Below are 15,614 nucleotides of genomic sequence, written 5' to 3' on the forward strand. Positions count from 1 at the left end.
TCATTGCAATCCCTATCATACACACAAGACCCTGAACAGTCAAAACAATCTATGGGTGTTGCCAGAGGGGGGAGATGGAGGAGAAAAGAAATAGGTGGAGACTGAAAGATATAAACTTATAAACTTTCAATTACAAAATAAATCAGTGTTGGATATGAAATGTACAGTGTGGGGAACATAAGTCAATAATTATGTAAAATCTTTGCATGGTGACAGATGGTAATTAGATTTATCATGGTGATCATTTTGAAGTGTATAGAAATATAGAATCACTATGCTGTATACCAGGAACTGACATAGTGTTGCATATCAAGTATAATTTAAAAGCAACAAACAACCTCATGGAAGAAGAGATCAGATTTGTGGTTATCGGAGATAGTGGAGGGGAAGGGGAAGTGGGGATTGGATGAAGGTGGTCAAAAGGTACAAACCTCCAGATGCATGCATTTATGCTAAGTCGCTTCAGTTGTGTCTGACTCTTTGTGATCCTATAGACTGTAACCTGCCAGGCTCCTCTGTTCATGGAACTTACCAGGCAAGAATACTGAAGTGTGTTGCCATGCCCTTCCACAGGGAATCTTCCCTATCCAGGGACTGAACCCACATCTCCTGCATTGGTGGGCAGATTCTTCATCACTGAGCCACCAGAGAGGCCCCACTGAAAGATACTATTAAGAAAAAGAAACAATGAGCCATAGACTGGGGAAAAACATTTTCAAAGTTCATCTTTTTTAAAGGACTTGCAGGTAGAATAAAAACTCTCACAACTAATGAACAGATAACAAACAACCTAATTTTTAAAATGGACAAATACTTGAACAGACATTCCACCAAAGAAGATACACAGATGGAAAATAAGTACAAGAAAAGATGTTTAACATTATTGGTCATTGCTGCTACTGCTGCTAAGTCACTTCAGTCATGTCTGACTCTGTGTGACCCCATAGACAGCAGCCCACCAGGGTCCCCTGTCCCTGGGATTCTCCTGGCAAGAACACTGGAGTGGGTTGCCATTTCCTTCTCTAATGCATGAAAAGTGAAAGTGAAGTCGCTCAGTCGTGTCCGACTCTTAGCGACCCCATGGACTACAGCCTACCAGGCTCCTCCATCCATGGGATTTTCCAGGCAAGAGTACTGGAGTGAGGTGCCATTGCCTTCTCCAATTGGTCATTAGGAAAATCTAATTAAAAACCACAATGAGATATCACTATGTAACTATTAGAATGGTTAAAACAAAAGCTAATAATATGAGAATTCCCTGGCAGTCCAGTGGTTAGGACTCTGTACTTTCACTACTGTGGGCCTGGGTTTGATCCCTGGTCAGGGAATAGGATCCTGCAAGCTGCATGGCATGGAAAAAAAAAAAAAGAAAATCCACATTTCAAGGAACAGAATTTTAAAAAACAAGCTAATAATACTGCATGTTGACAAGATGGTGGAGCACCCAGAACGCTCATACTTCCTGGTAGAATTAAAATGGTCCAGCTGCTCTGGAAAACAGTTTTGGCAGCTTCTTATAAATTTAAATATACACTTGACATGTACTGCAGAATTCCCACTGCAAGCTATTTGCCCAGAAGGAAGAAAAACTATGTTCACTCCAAATATGTACACATTTGTTTATGGCTTTATAATTACCCCCTTCCAAACTAGAAACAAGTGTCCTCCAGTTGGTCAACTGGTACACAAGGTGTGGGACATCTACTCAGTGGAATGCTACACGTCAGTGAAAAAGCGATACTGCTGATACCAACGACAGCATAAAGGAATGTCAAATGCATTATGCTAAGTGAAAGAAGTTAGACTTAAAGATTATCTACTGTACGATTCCATTTACGTGACATTCTGGAGAAGGCAAAACTATCAGGGCAGCAAACACCTGAGTGGTTGCCAGGGCCTGAAGGCGGGGAGACAGCTTGGCTACAAAGGGACACAGGGATTTTAGGCAATGGAAATACTCTGCATTTTGATTGTGGGGGCAGTGTTCAAATCTTACTGAACATCAGGGAATTCACAGTAAAGAAAAACTCTATGAATGTAAAGTATGTGCAAAAGCCTTCACTCAGTATGCAGGACTTAACCAACTCCGGAGAATCCACCCTGGAGAGAAACTTTTTGAATGATGATCTGTATGCGGGTGAACTTTTAGTCAGAGCTCAGAACCTGTAATATATCACAGAATTCACTCAGGGGAAAAACCTTACGAATGTGGTGAGTATGGAAAAAACTTTCGATTGAACTCAACCCTGATCATTCCTCAGAGAAGTCACACTGGGGAGAAGCCCTATAAATGTGATGAGTGTAGTGAAGCCCTCAGTCAGCACTCAGGCTTAACAAACACAAGTTAGGAGGGAAGCATGGAAACCCTCCTAAACCAAGAAAACATATGTGTGATGAGTGTGGGGAGACCTTCACACAATTAACTGGCCTGAGAAATCACAAAAGAATCCACATGGGGGATAAGACCTACTGACATCCTGAATGTGGCAAGGCCTTCACAAGGGTATATGTGGATGTTATTCGCTCAGTCATGTCTGATATATTTGGGACCCTATGGACTATAACCCACCAGGCTCCTCTGTCCATGGGATTCTCCAGGCAAGAGTACTGGAGTGGGTTGCCATGCCCTCCTCCAGGGGATCTTCACAACCCAGGGATCGAACCCAGATCTCCTGCATTGCAGGAAGATTCTTTACCCACTGAGCCACTGGGGAAGCCCATTCACAAGCGGAACATTCTTTCTGAACATCAGCGAATGCTTCTCCTTGTTGTGAATTCCCTGATGTTCAGAAAGATGTTTTCCGCTTGTGAAGGGGCTTCCCCAGTGGCTCAGTAGGTAAAGAATCTTCCTGCAATGCAGGAGACCTGGGTTCGATCCCTGGGTTGTGAAGATCCCCTGGAGGAGGGCATGGCAACCCACTCTAGTATTTTTGCCTGGAGAATTGAGAGTGTGGCAAAGCCTTCAGTCAGAAGTCAGGTTTTATTCATCATCTCAAAATCCACACACTAAAGAAACCTTTCGAATGTTCTGCATGTGGGCAAGCCTTCAGCTTCAAATCTCAATAAACACAAGAGAGTCCACTCTGAGGAAAAATCCTATACAGATAAATATTGTGGGAAAGCTATAGGCAGAGAGCAACACTGATCCAGCGTCAGAGAGGCCACATCCTACTAAGCCCAGCAGTGGCGTGACTGAAGTGAAGCTTGCAGAAGCTCAGTTCTGATTAAGCCCCAGAGAATACACTGAAATGAGTCCTTGCCGAGGTATTTGGAGACAACTTCAAACAGAGTTCAGAATACTTTTTAATTGAGATAAAATGTTTCTTGAACTTCATTATTTACAGAACATCAGTGATACCAAACTGAAAACTTGTTTAAAGGTTATAAATGCTGGTTGTTGCTCAGCTGTGTCAGACTCTTGGCCACCCCATGGACTGCAGCACACCAGGCTTCCCTGTCCTTCACCATCTCCTGGACTTTGCTCAAACTCATGTCCATTGAGTCAGTGATGCCATCCAACCATGTCATCCTCTGTTGTCTCTTTTCCTCCTGCCTTCAATCTTTCCCAGCATCAGGGTCTTTTCCAATCAGTCGGCTCTTCGCATCAGGTGGCCAAAGTACTGGAACTTCAGCTTCAGCGCTTCCAATGAACATTCAGGATTGATTTCCTTTAAGATTGGCTGATTTGATCTGCTTGCAGTCCAAGGGACTCTCAAGGGTCTTCTCCAACTACAGTTCAAAAGCATCAATTCTTCAGTGCTCAGCCTTTTTTTCCCCCCCCACCCCTCTCAGCCTTCTTTATGGTCCAACTCTCACATCCATACATGACTACTGGAAAAACCATAACTTACTATTACAACCCTTGTAGGCAAAGTAATGTCTCTGTTTTTGAATATGCTGTCTAGGTTGGTCGTTGCTTTTCTTCCATGGAGCAAGCGTCTTTTAATTTCATGGCTGCAGTCACCATCTGCAGTGATTTTGGAGCCCAAGAAAATAAAGTCTGTCACTGTTTCCATTGTTTCCCCATTTATTTGCCATGAAGTGAATGGGCTGGATGCCATGATCTTAGTTTTTTGAACGCTGAGTTTTAAGCCAGCTTTTTCATTCTCCTCTTTCACCTTCATCAAGAGGCTCTTTAGTTCCTCTTCACTTTCTGCCATAAGGGTGGTGTCATCTGCCCATCTGAGGTTATTGATATTTCTCCCGGCAATCTTGATTCCACCTTGTGCTTCATCCAGCCCTGCGTTTCTCATGATGTACTCTGCATGTAAGTTAAATAAGCAGGGTGACAATATACAGCCTTGACGTACTCCTTTCCCAATTTGGATCCACTCTGTTGTTCCATGTCTGGTTCTAAGTGTTGCTTCTTGACCTGAATACAGGTTTGTCAGGAGGTCTGGTATTCCCATCTCTTTAAGAATTTTCCAGTTTGTTGTGATCCACACAGTCAAAGGCTTTAGTGTAGTCCATGAAGCAGAAATAGATGTTTTTCTGGAATTCTCTTGCTTTTTCTACAAATGCTGGAAAAGTTGAGAATTTGGAAAAATAAGCATCAACATGAAATTTACCTGGGATTACCAATGAATCCCAGTGTAATGCAATGAAGTGTCAGTTAATACAATGAAAAGGTACACAAGGGCAATTGTAAAAAAAAAAAAAAAAATTGTAGACTGAATTCATTAGTTTTTATGTTTTGCTTTTTCAAATCATTGATTTCTAATAAGCCTTAGCCTAGCCGAATGTTGAAATTGCTTCCGTTAGTACAGTTGAGGTCACTGTATTCAAGAGCTTGGAATATGTGAGATGAGCTGTCTGTTTCCCTTCTACCTTGGCTACCTAACCAAACCTCTGACCAGAATTGGTGGCCTGCAGACCCTCCCGGATCCCCACACCCAGAACTAGCATTTCCTGGTGAAAAAGGATGTGTTATATTCTAAGTGACACTTCTGGGGGGCTCAGAGGTAAATAATCCGCCTGTGAAGCAGGAGACTCAGGTTCGATTCCTGGGTTGGGAAGATCCTCTGGAGAAGGAAATAGCTACCCACTCCAGTGTTCTTGCCTGGGACATCCCGTGGACGGAGGAACCTGGCGGGCTACAGTCCACAGGGTTGCAAAGAGCTGGACACGACTTAGTAACTAAAGAACAACAGCAGGTGGGCTTCCCTGGTGGCTCAGACGGTCAAGAATCTGCCTGCAGTGCAGGTGACCCAGGTTCGATCCCTGGGTTGGGAATATCCCCTGGAGAAGGGGAGAGCTACCACTTCAGTATTCTTGCCTGGAGAATTCCATGGACAGAGGAGCCTGGTGGGCTACAGTCCATGGGATCGCAGAGTCAGACACAACTGAGAGACTAACACACACACAGAGTTGTATACATTTGTCAAGACTCATAAATTGTACACTACATAGGGTGACTGGAAAAAATTTACAGACCATAACATTTGTTTTCATTTTATTTTGGGAAGATTGTCCTAAAGCAATTACACAAATACCATTTAACGTGCTATTTAGAAATGCTATTTTCCTCTTTTGGGTTATCTGCACACTTAAAAAAATAACTGCTTCATTAAAGGATAATTTCATGAACTTCCCTGGTGGCCTAGTGGTTAAGAATCTGCCTGTCAATGCAGGGTACATGGGTTTGATCCCTGGTTCGGGAAGATCTCACATGTTGTGGAGCAACTAAGCCTGTGTGCCCTAACTACTGAGCCAACACACCACGACTAGAGAGTGGTCCCTGCTTGCCACAAACAAAGCCAACGTGCAGCAATGAAGACCCAATGCAGTCAAAAATTAAATAATATCATGACTTTCGAATACTTTTAATTAAGGTGCATATTGCTTCTGCTAAGGATCGCATCTCTGACTTCTCCCTGGTGAAGCATGTTGAAAACTCTCTATTTACAGCAGGATTCTGAATCAACACACCTGGAATGGCCCAAGAAACTGCATTTAACCAGCGAGTCTGAAGCTCGTGGTCTAAGGATGTTTAATTACCGCTAGGAGGCAGTAGAGCTTTGTGTGAAGAAAGTGGGTTCTGCGATCAGACTGCCTGCTTTCAAGCCATGCTTCAGTTGCTCATTTGCTGTGCAATGGAAGCTTCCTGTGCCTTAGATGCTTTTCTGTAAGAAAAAAAAAGATAACAGTAGTATCAACCTTATTAAATTGTAGTGAGGATTAAAAGTGTTAGCACAAAGCCTGGTGTCGGGCCCCTGCTGTCCTTGTTAGCCGCGTGTGTGATACTCCAGCGCTGCTGCTGTAGGAGGCTCCGTTTTTTGAACAGCGAGGCTGTGGTTCAGACGGAGAATTTCATGTGGTTCTACCACAGTTCCAGAGTGCTTTTCCTCCAGGTACTTTCTAGGCGACTAGGCAAGCCTCACACAGTGAAACAGCACGTGGAGGTAAAGGAGAGTGCGATGGATACGGGGTGGGAGGAGTCAGAAGTGCAAGGACTTTGGTTTCAGGTCATAAGGAGCTGAGAATTAGTCGAGCACATCACTCTCAAAACAAAAAATATCTCCATTTCTAAACTTTGTCACAGTTATGTACTATTTGAAGGAAATTGTTTCTCATTTATCTTATAGAGTGTTCTGCAACTCTGAATTTATGAGATCTGTTTTTAAAGTGTGGGGGGAAACACAGAAAATTATACTACTCCTCTTGTATACTATGTAAGTAAACACAGAAAATTATACCACTCCTCTTGTATACTATGTAAGTACAGATATGTTTATATTAGCCTTTGGGAAAAATCCACAGAATTGATAATTCACAAAAGAACTGGCAGAGACTTTAAGAGTCTCTGATCCAAGTCCGTGACCTTACGTACGGGTAGTCTTTATTAATCTCCAATTTTACAGACAAAATGATTAAGGTTATATGATTTTCCAACATCACACAGAAAGTATCAGGATTGTAACTAGAATTTTAACTTCCTGCCTCCTGCAGTAAATATTCATCCTGTTTTTGATGGTAAAGATGAGGGCTGAACAAACTGATACGGGGACAAGGGACTGGGAGGGAGCCTGCGGTGGGACAGAAAAGGCTTTGAATAAGAACCACAGGCATCTGAGAAAGCCTCATTCCCATACATTGTGTGTTTCAGGCAAGTGAGGGCTGATACTTTTGTTGGGTGAGGGAAGGCTGACTGGTCATCATCATTCCCATAAGGAGTATGCTGTTGTTCAGTCACTCAGCTGTGTCCGACTCTGTGACCTCATGGACTGCAGCACACCAGGCTTCCCTGTACTTCACCATCTCCTGGAGTTTGCACAAATTCATGTCCATTGAGTCAGTGATTCTATCCAACCATCTCATCCCCTATCATCCCCTTCTCCTCCTGCCTTCAATCTTTCCCAGCATCAGGTCTTTTCCAATGAGTCAGTTCTTTGCATCAGGTGGCCAAAGTATTGGAGCTTCAGCTTCAGCATCAGTCCTTCCAATGAATATTCAGGGTTGATTTCCTTTAGGACTGACTGACTTGATCTCCTTGCAGTTCAAGGGACTTCTCCAGCATCACAGTTTAAAGGCATCAGTTCTTTGGCCCTCAGCCTTTTTTATTGTCTAGCTCTTACAGCCATACATGACTACTGGAAAAACCACAGCTTTGACTATACAGACCTTTGTAGGCAAAGTAATATCTCTGATTTTTAATATGTTGTCTAGGTTTGTCTTTGCTTTTCTTCCAAGAACAAGTATCTTTTAATTTCATGGCTGCAGTCACAATCTGCAGTGATTTTGGAGTGCAAGAAAATAAAGTCTGTCACTGCTTCCATTGTTTCGCCATCTATATGCCATGAGGTGATGGAACTGTATGTCGAGATCTTCGTTTTTTGAATGTTAAGTTTCAAGCCAGCTTTTTCATTCTTTTCTTTCACCTTCATCAAGAGGCTCTTTAGGTCCTCTTTGCTTTCTGCCATAAGAGTGGTGTCATCTGCATATCTGAAGTTATTGATATTTCTCCCGGCAATCTTGATTCCACCTTGTGCTTCATCCAGCCCGGCATTTCTCATGATAAGTTAAATAAGCAGGGTGACAATATACAGCCTTGATGTACTCCTTTCCCAATTAGGAACCAGTCCATTGTTCCATGTCCAGTTCTAACTGTTGCTTCTTGACCTGCATACAGGTTTCATAGGAGGCAGGTAAGCAGTATGATGTAGGTAAATTCATCACTGTCTGAGGTTTTATTGTTACAGAAACTTAATACATCGGTACATTGAGAATGGAATCATCTCTAACAGGAAGTTAGCATGAATAAAACTCACAGACCAATGCAGAAAAAAAAGCGCCCCAAACCTATTTATTAATTTATACTCTGACACAAAACTATCCATGGGATAGATGGGTATGTTTCCCCATCAGCACATTTTCATGCTCTATAAGGAATACAACATGTGGGGACAAGGGACATGGCAGTTCACGATGATGTTAATGGATGAAGTCATGGTGCTTGAGACAATGAATGCGCCCATCTCCAGCTACACAGAGTGGCACCTGCTGCTTGGAGCAAAGCAGACCTGACTTTGGTCTCCTGGGCTTATGGTGGAGAGCCACTGCGAAATTAACCTGCCCTTCCACTTCCTAAGGCTGATCCAATCCTCTCCATTGTCCACCCACAATGAGCTGCTAATTCTTAGTATGTTATTACCCTCCTTCAGTCAATGTACAGTCAAGTCTTGGCTTGGGGACCTGCCTTTTTAAACGTGACTTTGCATCACTTTGCTCTAACCTGTTGTGTGCATTGGGTTAGAGCACATAACCCAATTTGTGATTCTCAGCAATTTTATTTTCCAGTTTCCAGAATTTTTGAATGCAATTTTATGATTGACTCCATGTACCATCAACCATGTCAAAAAAAAAAAAAATCTGACAGTTTTTTCTTGAAACATCCTTAAACATATGTCAAAAAATAACATTCCTGATGCTTGTGTCCAAACAGACACACAAGTTCCAAATTAAAAAAGCTAACAAATGTTAGATGTCCTCAAATATGACATGAGTTACCAAGTGTCAAGATGAAAATACACTCATGTATTTACAGACATGGACTGCTATTTATAGACAACAGTGGAGAAATTCCAGTCCATGAATCAAACAGGGGGTTGGAGATTCTAAAAATGAATCCATCATACTATCAAACCCTACAGGAATAACCTAGATTTATTTTCCTGAAGACTTACTCCACTGAATAATCATGATGAGCATTGTAGATGTGGTGAAAATAATCTATAAATGTTTCCTAATGAAAGCAAAAAAAGATTTCACAAAACCAAGGCAATTTGTTTACATTGTTAAGATGTCTGAAAAGTAACAAACTTGGCTCCAGTATCATTTATAGTTTTGGTTATGAAACAGACCGTTCCTGGAGGAAGAACAGCCTGTTCTATATTCACAGATACCGAACTTCACTTTAGTGAGCTTCTTGAGCAAAACTGGTTTCTCCCAGCGCCCCCTGCCATACCCCGCCTCCTCTCGGGCCTGGTGTGGGGGGCAAGAGGGGAAGGTGGGATTTGAGTTCTGTTGGCTCAGAACAAGTCTCTGTGGTGGAGGAAAGGCTGCTGTCATATCTAAAACTTTTTTTTTAAAAAAAGACTTGAGCATAGAAAGCTAATGAACATGGAAATAAAGTTTCTTCCCCGATGGCTCAGATGGTAAAGAATCTGCGTGCAATGCGGGGGACCCGGTTCAATCCCTGGATTGGGAAGATCCCCTGGAGAAGGGAATGGCAACCCACTCCCCTATCCTTGCCTGGGAAATCCCATGGACAAAGGAGTCTGGTAGGCTAATTCCATGGGATCGCAAAGAGTCAGACACAACTGAGCATCTAACACAACAACAATTGTAGAAGAGCTTAAGAGCTGCTTTCAGTATCTACTTTGTCAATTTTAGGGAAGTATATGGAACAATTGCAGGGCTCTCAAAATCTAAGGTTTTGGTTATCTAATAACTGAATGCCTTTCGCCTGGATTTAATGATTTGTGCACACAATATGTTTAAGGAAGATCCCAGGCTAAGTCGTAAGACAAACTCACATTAGTTGTGGCTACTAACAAATCAATCACAGTTTTCACAGAGAAGAGAGATGGTTCTGTTTGATTTTCAGGCTGATTGATTGCTCAAGTATTAACTTTCATAAACATATTCGTTCTCATTTTTTAGACCAGTTTGTGGTTGTGGTTGTGCAAGATAAAATAGTGGTCTTCTCTCATGTCAGCAGAGATGTGGTTAAAAGCCTCTTGATGAAAGTGAAAGTGGAGAGTGAAAAAGTTGGCTTAAAGCTCAACATTCAGAAAACAAAGATCATGGCATCTGGTCCCACCACTTCATGGGAAATAGATGGGGAAACAGTGGAAACAGTGTCAGACTTTATTTTTCTGGGCTCCAAAATCACTACAGATGGTGACTGCAGCCATGAAATTAAAAGACACTTACTCCTTGGAAGGAAAGTTATGACCAACCTAGATAGCATATTCAAAAGCAGAGACATTACTTTGCCAACAAAGGTCCATCTAGTCAAGGCTATGGTTTTTCCTGTGGTCATGTATGGATGTAAGAGTTGGACTGTGAAGAAGGCTGAGCGCTGAAGAATTGATGCTTTTGAACTGTGGTGTTGGAGAAGACTCTTGAGAGTCCCTTGGACTGCCAGGAGATCCAACCAGTCCATTCTGAAGGAGATCAGCCCTGGGATTTCTTTGGGAGGAATGATGCTAAAGCTGAAACTCCAGTACTTTGGCCACCTCATGCGAAGAGTTGACTCATTGGAAAAAGACTCTGATGCTGGGAGGGATTGGGGGCAGGAGGAGAAGGGGACGACAGAGGATGAGATGGCTGGATGGCATCACTGACTCGATGGACGTGAGTCTGAGTGAACTCCGGGAGTTGGTGATGGACAGGGAGGCCTGGCGTGCTGCGATTCATGGGGTCGCAAAGAGTCGGACACGACTGAGCGACTGATCTGATCTGATACAAACTATTTAAGATACCTAGGTTTATGTACAGGCTTCCCAGGTGGTGCTAGTGGGAAAGAACCCACCTGCCAATGCAGGAGACATAAGAGACATGGGTTCCATCCCTGGGTCAGGAAGATCCCCTGGAGGAGGGCAGGGCAAACCACTTCAGTATTCTTGCCTGGAGAAGCCCATGGACAGAGGAGCCTGGCAGGGCTACAGTCCATAGGGTCGCACAAAGTCAGACATGACTGAAGTGACTTAGCACATGTTTATGTACATACGTACATACATGCCTTGTCTACTATAAAATATGTAAAGTTTTAAAAGCTTTCTTAACATACCATGCAATTTTTTCATGTATTCCATATAGACCATATGTTTGAATATTTTAGAGCCACAAAATAAGAAGGCTTTATATTTTCAAAGTCAGACTATGAAAACACAGTGGAATCAAGTTACAGGGTGAGCTGGGTGGAGAGGAAGTAGCCTTTCACAGGATCAAACCCACACACATGCAGAAGATTGCAATTAAGAGGCCAAGGATAGGGATGTCTTGAAAATACACGTAAAACAAGATGAAGGAAGAGTTCTGGACCTTTGAAAATGCCCCAGAAAGTGAAGGAAAACAAGTCTTCTCTTTTATCAGAGCTCCGACTCAGACCTGCTGCTGGAAAGACCTTGCTGGGTTGAAATATACATTTAAAGAAATAACATATTTTTCCTTTAAGTGGATCAAACTATTACACGGGCAAATTTCTTTTAGGGATCCTAGAAGCAGTAAGATACATTTACAACCTAAGTACATAGGTGGCTTACTCTGATGTTCGCAGCCCAGAGGACTCTTAGAGGTACCTCACATTTTTATCCCACAATTACTGGTACACCTGTAGTCCAGAGGAACTTGGGCAACTCGGAAGCTCTCAGGCTTAGCAAGGAGATGTCAAAACGAGGGCTGTAAAGCCACACTTCCTCTGGACAGCTTTCATTTTTCTAACAATGTACACTTCTTTTGTAGCACACAGCAGACTGTAGTGAACTATTCATTTTGTGATTACTTGGACCCACAAAGTAATCCTCCCTCTTAAATAGTAAGCTCTGAGGATGTCATTGTGTTTATTTTGCTTTCCTCTCCATTTAGTCCAGTGCTTCATGTCTTGCGTGTACTCAATAAATCTTCTTTGCCAATGTGAACATGGCAGTTCTTTGTCTTTCCAACTTTATCCCTGACATAAATTGAAACAGGTATGAGACTGCCATGGGAGGGAGGCTGTGGGGTCCAGAAGGTTCTAAGTAGGTGAAGTGCTGTGGCTGGCACAGAGGTGATGCAAACGAGCCAGCTGGGAAGAGGGGCAAAGGTTTTCCTACTAAGAAGATAGGCATGCCTGATAAGTACATAAACTTGAGTTTGCTGCCTGATTTTGTGATTCTTACGCTTGAATGTTAAGAAGTTTTGTGTTTCATATTCCTTTCAGACACTTTTATCCTCACTCTCTTAGTTCAGTCTCAGGAAGAGGTCTGGGAATAGACACAGGAGGAGGAGGAGCTAACATCCTGGGCTCTAAGGGAATGTCTTATGGAGGGTAGCTTTGCAGAGACCAGTCACATTGGGAATAAGCATCATTATTATGATAACCTTGGATGAGTTTTTACAGTTTACAAGGCATTCAGATCATCTGATTCTCACAGACGTGTTGTGAACTAAGTGGTTCAGAATCATGTGTGTGTGTGTGCGTGCTCAGTCGTGTCTGACTCTTTGCGACCCTGTGGACCACAGCCCGCCAGGCTCCTCTGTCCATGGGATTTTTCAGGCAAGAATACTGGAGTGGGTTCCCATTTCCTCTTCCAGGGGATCTTCCCAAGCCAGGGATCAAACCCGCATTTCCTGCACCGCGTGCATTGGCAGGTGGATTCTTTACCACTGAGCCACCAGGGAAGCTATCAAAATCATGGCCCCAGTTTACAGATGAGGAAAGGGAGGTTCAGAAGAGGGTGAATTATCCAAGTTATAGTAAAAGCAAGAGAAAATTAACATTTTTTGGAGAACTTACTATGTCCTGAGGCACTATACTAAACACTCTCTCTCTATATTTTTTACTTTTAATTGGAGGATAATTGCTTTACAAAGTTGTGTTGGTTTCTGCAGTACAACAACGTGATTCAGTCATAGGTACACATATGTCCCCTCCCTCTTGAACCTCCCTCCCACCCCTACCCCATCCCACCCCTCTAGGTGGTCACAGAGCCCCAGGTGGAGCTTACTGTGTTACACAGCAACTCCCCACTGGCTATCCGCTTTACACACGGTAATGTGTAGGTTTCACTGCTACTCTCTCAATGTGTCCCATCCTCTCCTTTCCCCACTGTGTCCACAAGTCTGTTCTCAATGCCTGTGTCTCTATTCTTGCCCTGCAGATATGTTCATCAGTACCATTTTTTTCAGAATCTGTACGTGTTAATATATAGTATTTGTTTTTCTCTTTCTGTTTGCACTTTCGCCTTAGCTTACACTTTATCAGAGGCCATAGTGATGTCATTGCATATGCCTGAGATCATATCAACAAAGTTCAGATAAGAATCCGTTACATTTACTAATATAAAAAAAATTTATTGAATACATTTACTAATTTCATTTTTTTAGAGGTACTCATTGCTTAATAACCACAAGGAACATCTACTGAATACACTGGGGAAAACTTGCACCTTTCTTATACTCTGCAAAATATTAAGAAGCATAAAAACAATCTAAGCCCATGAAAACATGTGATTATACTCTTTTTAGATCATTATCTCTTCAACAAGATGACAATGAACAACAGCGGCGGCACATTTTGTGTTTCTCTACAGATCCAGCTCTCTCTATATAGGTTCTTTTCCTAATTGAAAAGAGAACATGAAAATGCCGTAAACTGCAGCCGATAAGAACAATTACAACAAAGAGCGCCCTGCCTAGAGTTCTAGATAGGAAAGTGATCCAGTCAAGATTTGGGACCTATGCACAGAGCTGTGACCCAAGCCAGACACCTGAGCCCTGCACAGCAAAGCCCAGCACAGAAGGTGTCATTTATGTGTCCTTTGAATATTACTGCATTTCAAGGCCAGAAAGAATACTGGCTCTTAGCTGGCTTTTTGTGTTATCTATGCCTCTTCCCCTCTCCGTGATGGATGATTGAGGTTTTAATATACAGCCAGTGACATTCTAGTCGATGTAGGAAAGGGGCAGTCCCTGAGGGCAATCTGAACTTCTGCTTAATATATTTACTCTTGCTGTTTTCCTTCCTCCTCACTTGTAATTCAGGAGGCTCTCTGAGAAGGGAGCGACAGCAAGGCTTCTTAGATGGATCGAAGGACTGTGAGCTGGGATACCAGGTTCTATGAAAAGGTCTGGTATTGAATTTGTTCTGCTACCTTTAGGCAAATCATTTGATCATGCTGTGCTTTGGTTTCGTCCTGTGCTTGCTAAGTGTAAACGACATGTAGTTGAATATTCTGTGATTATTATAGAGTATTTAAATGTGAGACTGATTTATTTTTCCAGGCCACCTGCTCAGGTCTGAAGTGAAAATCTGCTTCTTTGAGATGCTGGGCTTCGTGGCAGTCAACTGACCCTAAACCCTTCAGACAACAGCAGCCATCTAGTTGCTGCTTCTCAGCTCATCAGGCTTACTCTATAGTTGAGGGGCTTATCTTGTGGTCTCCTTTGTTTGCAGAAATGAAATATGTCATTCTATACGTTCATGCTGCTTTTACAGCCCCCTGCCCAACCCCTCTCACCCCCTCTAAAAAGATGAAGGCTTTTTTGGGCACAGAGTTGCTTTACCTGTGACACTGATCCTAAGAGGCAGTGGAGAGAGATGACATCGCAAACTGAATTATCTGAGCTTGCTACTATAGTTCCTTTTTGATGATTTGGGTCAGGACCACTAGGGGTTTGAACTAGATTTAAAGGTGCAGGCTCTTTGGGATTTTGGCAGGAAGCAGTTAGGGAGTATGCTGGAAAGAGAACACAAAGTACCCTCCTCCTCTCTGCCTTTTTGGTTTGTTTGTTATAGCCTGTGTTACATTAGGCAACAAGATGTTCCTGTTAGTGAAAGGTGTCAAGCTGAGGTTCTTAGAAGCTAATAAAAATGTTTGGATAAGGAAGGGTTTTGTTCCTCACCAGTGATCACCACGGCACTTTTAAATAACCATCTCTGAAGTGCACAAATGGAGTTAACAGAAAGGTTTCTTTTGTTTTGAATTAAAATAAAATGTATTACATGATGTCTAGTGCAGTTAAATTAGAAGCGTTTTCTAAACAAACCTAGCAAGGTGTTAAAGGGATAGGACCCATGAAATGTTTGACTCCTTACATGTAGCTTTGGTGGCAGCAGGAAGAGCTTCAGACACAGGAACACAGTGTAACCTTTCCGTTTTGAAACGTTGCTAGGTCTTCCTGTGCTATAAATGATCAAAGACACATCTGGGTAAATATTGCTTGCAAATCTTAGTTGGCTTGACGATTACTGGATCCAACTTCCGTTTGTTAATTCAAGGAAACGAGCACGCAGGGACTCGAATTTGGGGTTTTCATTCTTGGACAGGGTCATCAATACACCAGAACGTAACTTGCAGGTGCCCCAACTGCAGAAGCTTCCAACAGAGGCAGAGTTTTCGCCGATGCCT

At 42.6% G+C, this 15,614-nt stretch overlaps 1 long non-coding RNA gene across 3 annotated transcripts in view; it reads right to left on the bottom strand.

Moving 5' to 3' along the window:
• The window catches only part of LOC129637256 (uncharacterized), a 29,163-nt gene that overhangs the window by 13,004 nt on the left and 545 nt on the right, over positions 1-15,614 (bottom strand). The window contains exons 2-3 of one of the 3 annotated variants that reach the window (XR_008707403.1): positions 15,302-15,389; positions 5,998-6,122 (exon numbers count right to left, since the gene is read on the bottom strand). This is a non-coding gene — a long non-coding RNA (uncharacterized LOC129637256). Of the gene's footprint in view, positions 1-5,537; positions 6,123-15,301; positions 15,390-15,614 lie in introns of those variants that run through there. The other 2 variants (XR_008707402.1, XR_008707401.1) reach the window with 2 other exon arrangements.

Source organism: Bubalus kerabau, chromosome 23 (assembly GCF_029407905.1).
Source record: "Bubalus kerabau isolate K-KA32 ecotype Philippines breed swamp buffalo chromosome 23, PCC_UOA_SB_1v2, whole genome shotgun sequence".
NCBI classification, from domain to species: domain Eukaryota; kingdom Metazoa; phylum Chordata; class Mammalia; order Artiodactyla; family Bovidae; genus Bubalus; species Bubalus kerabau.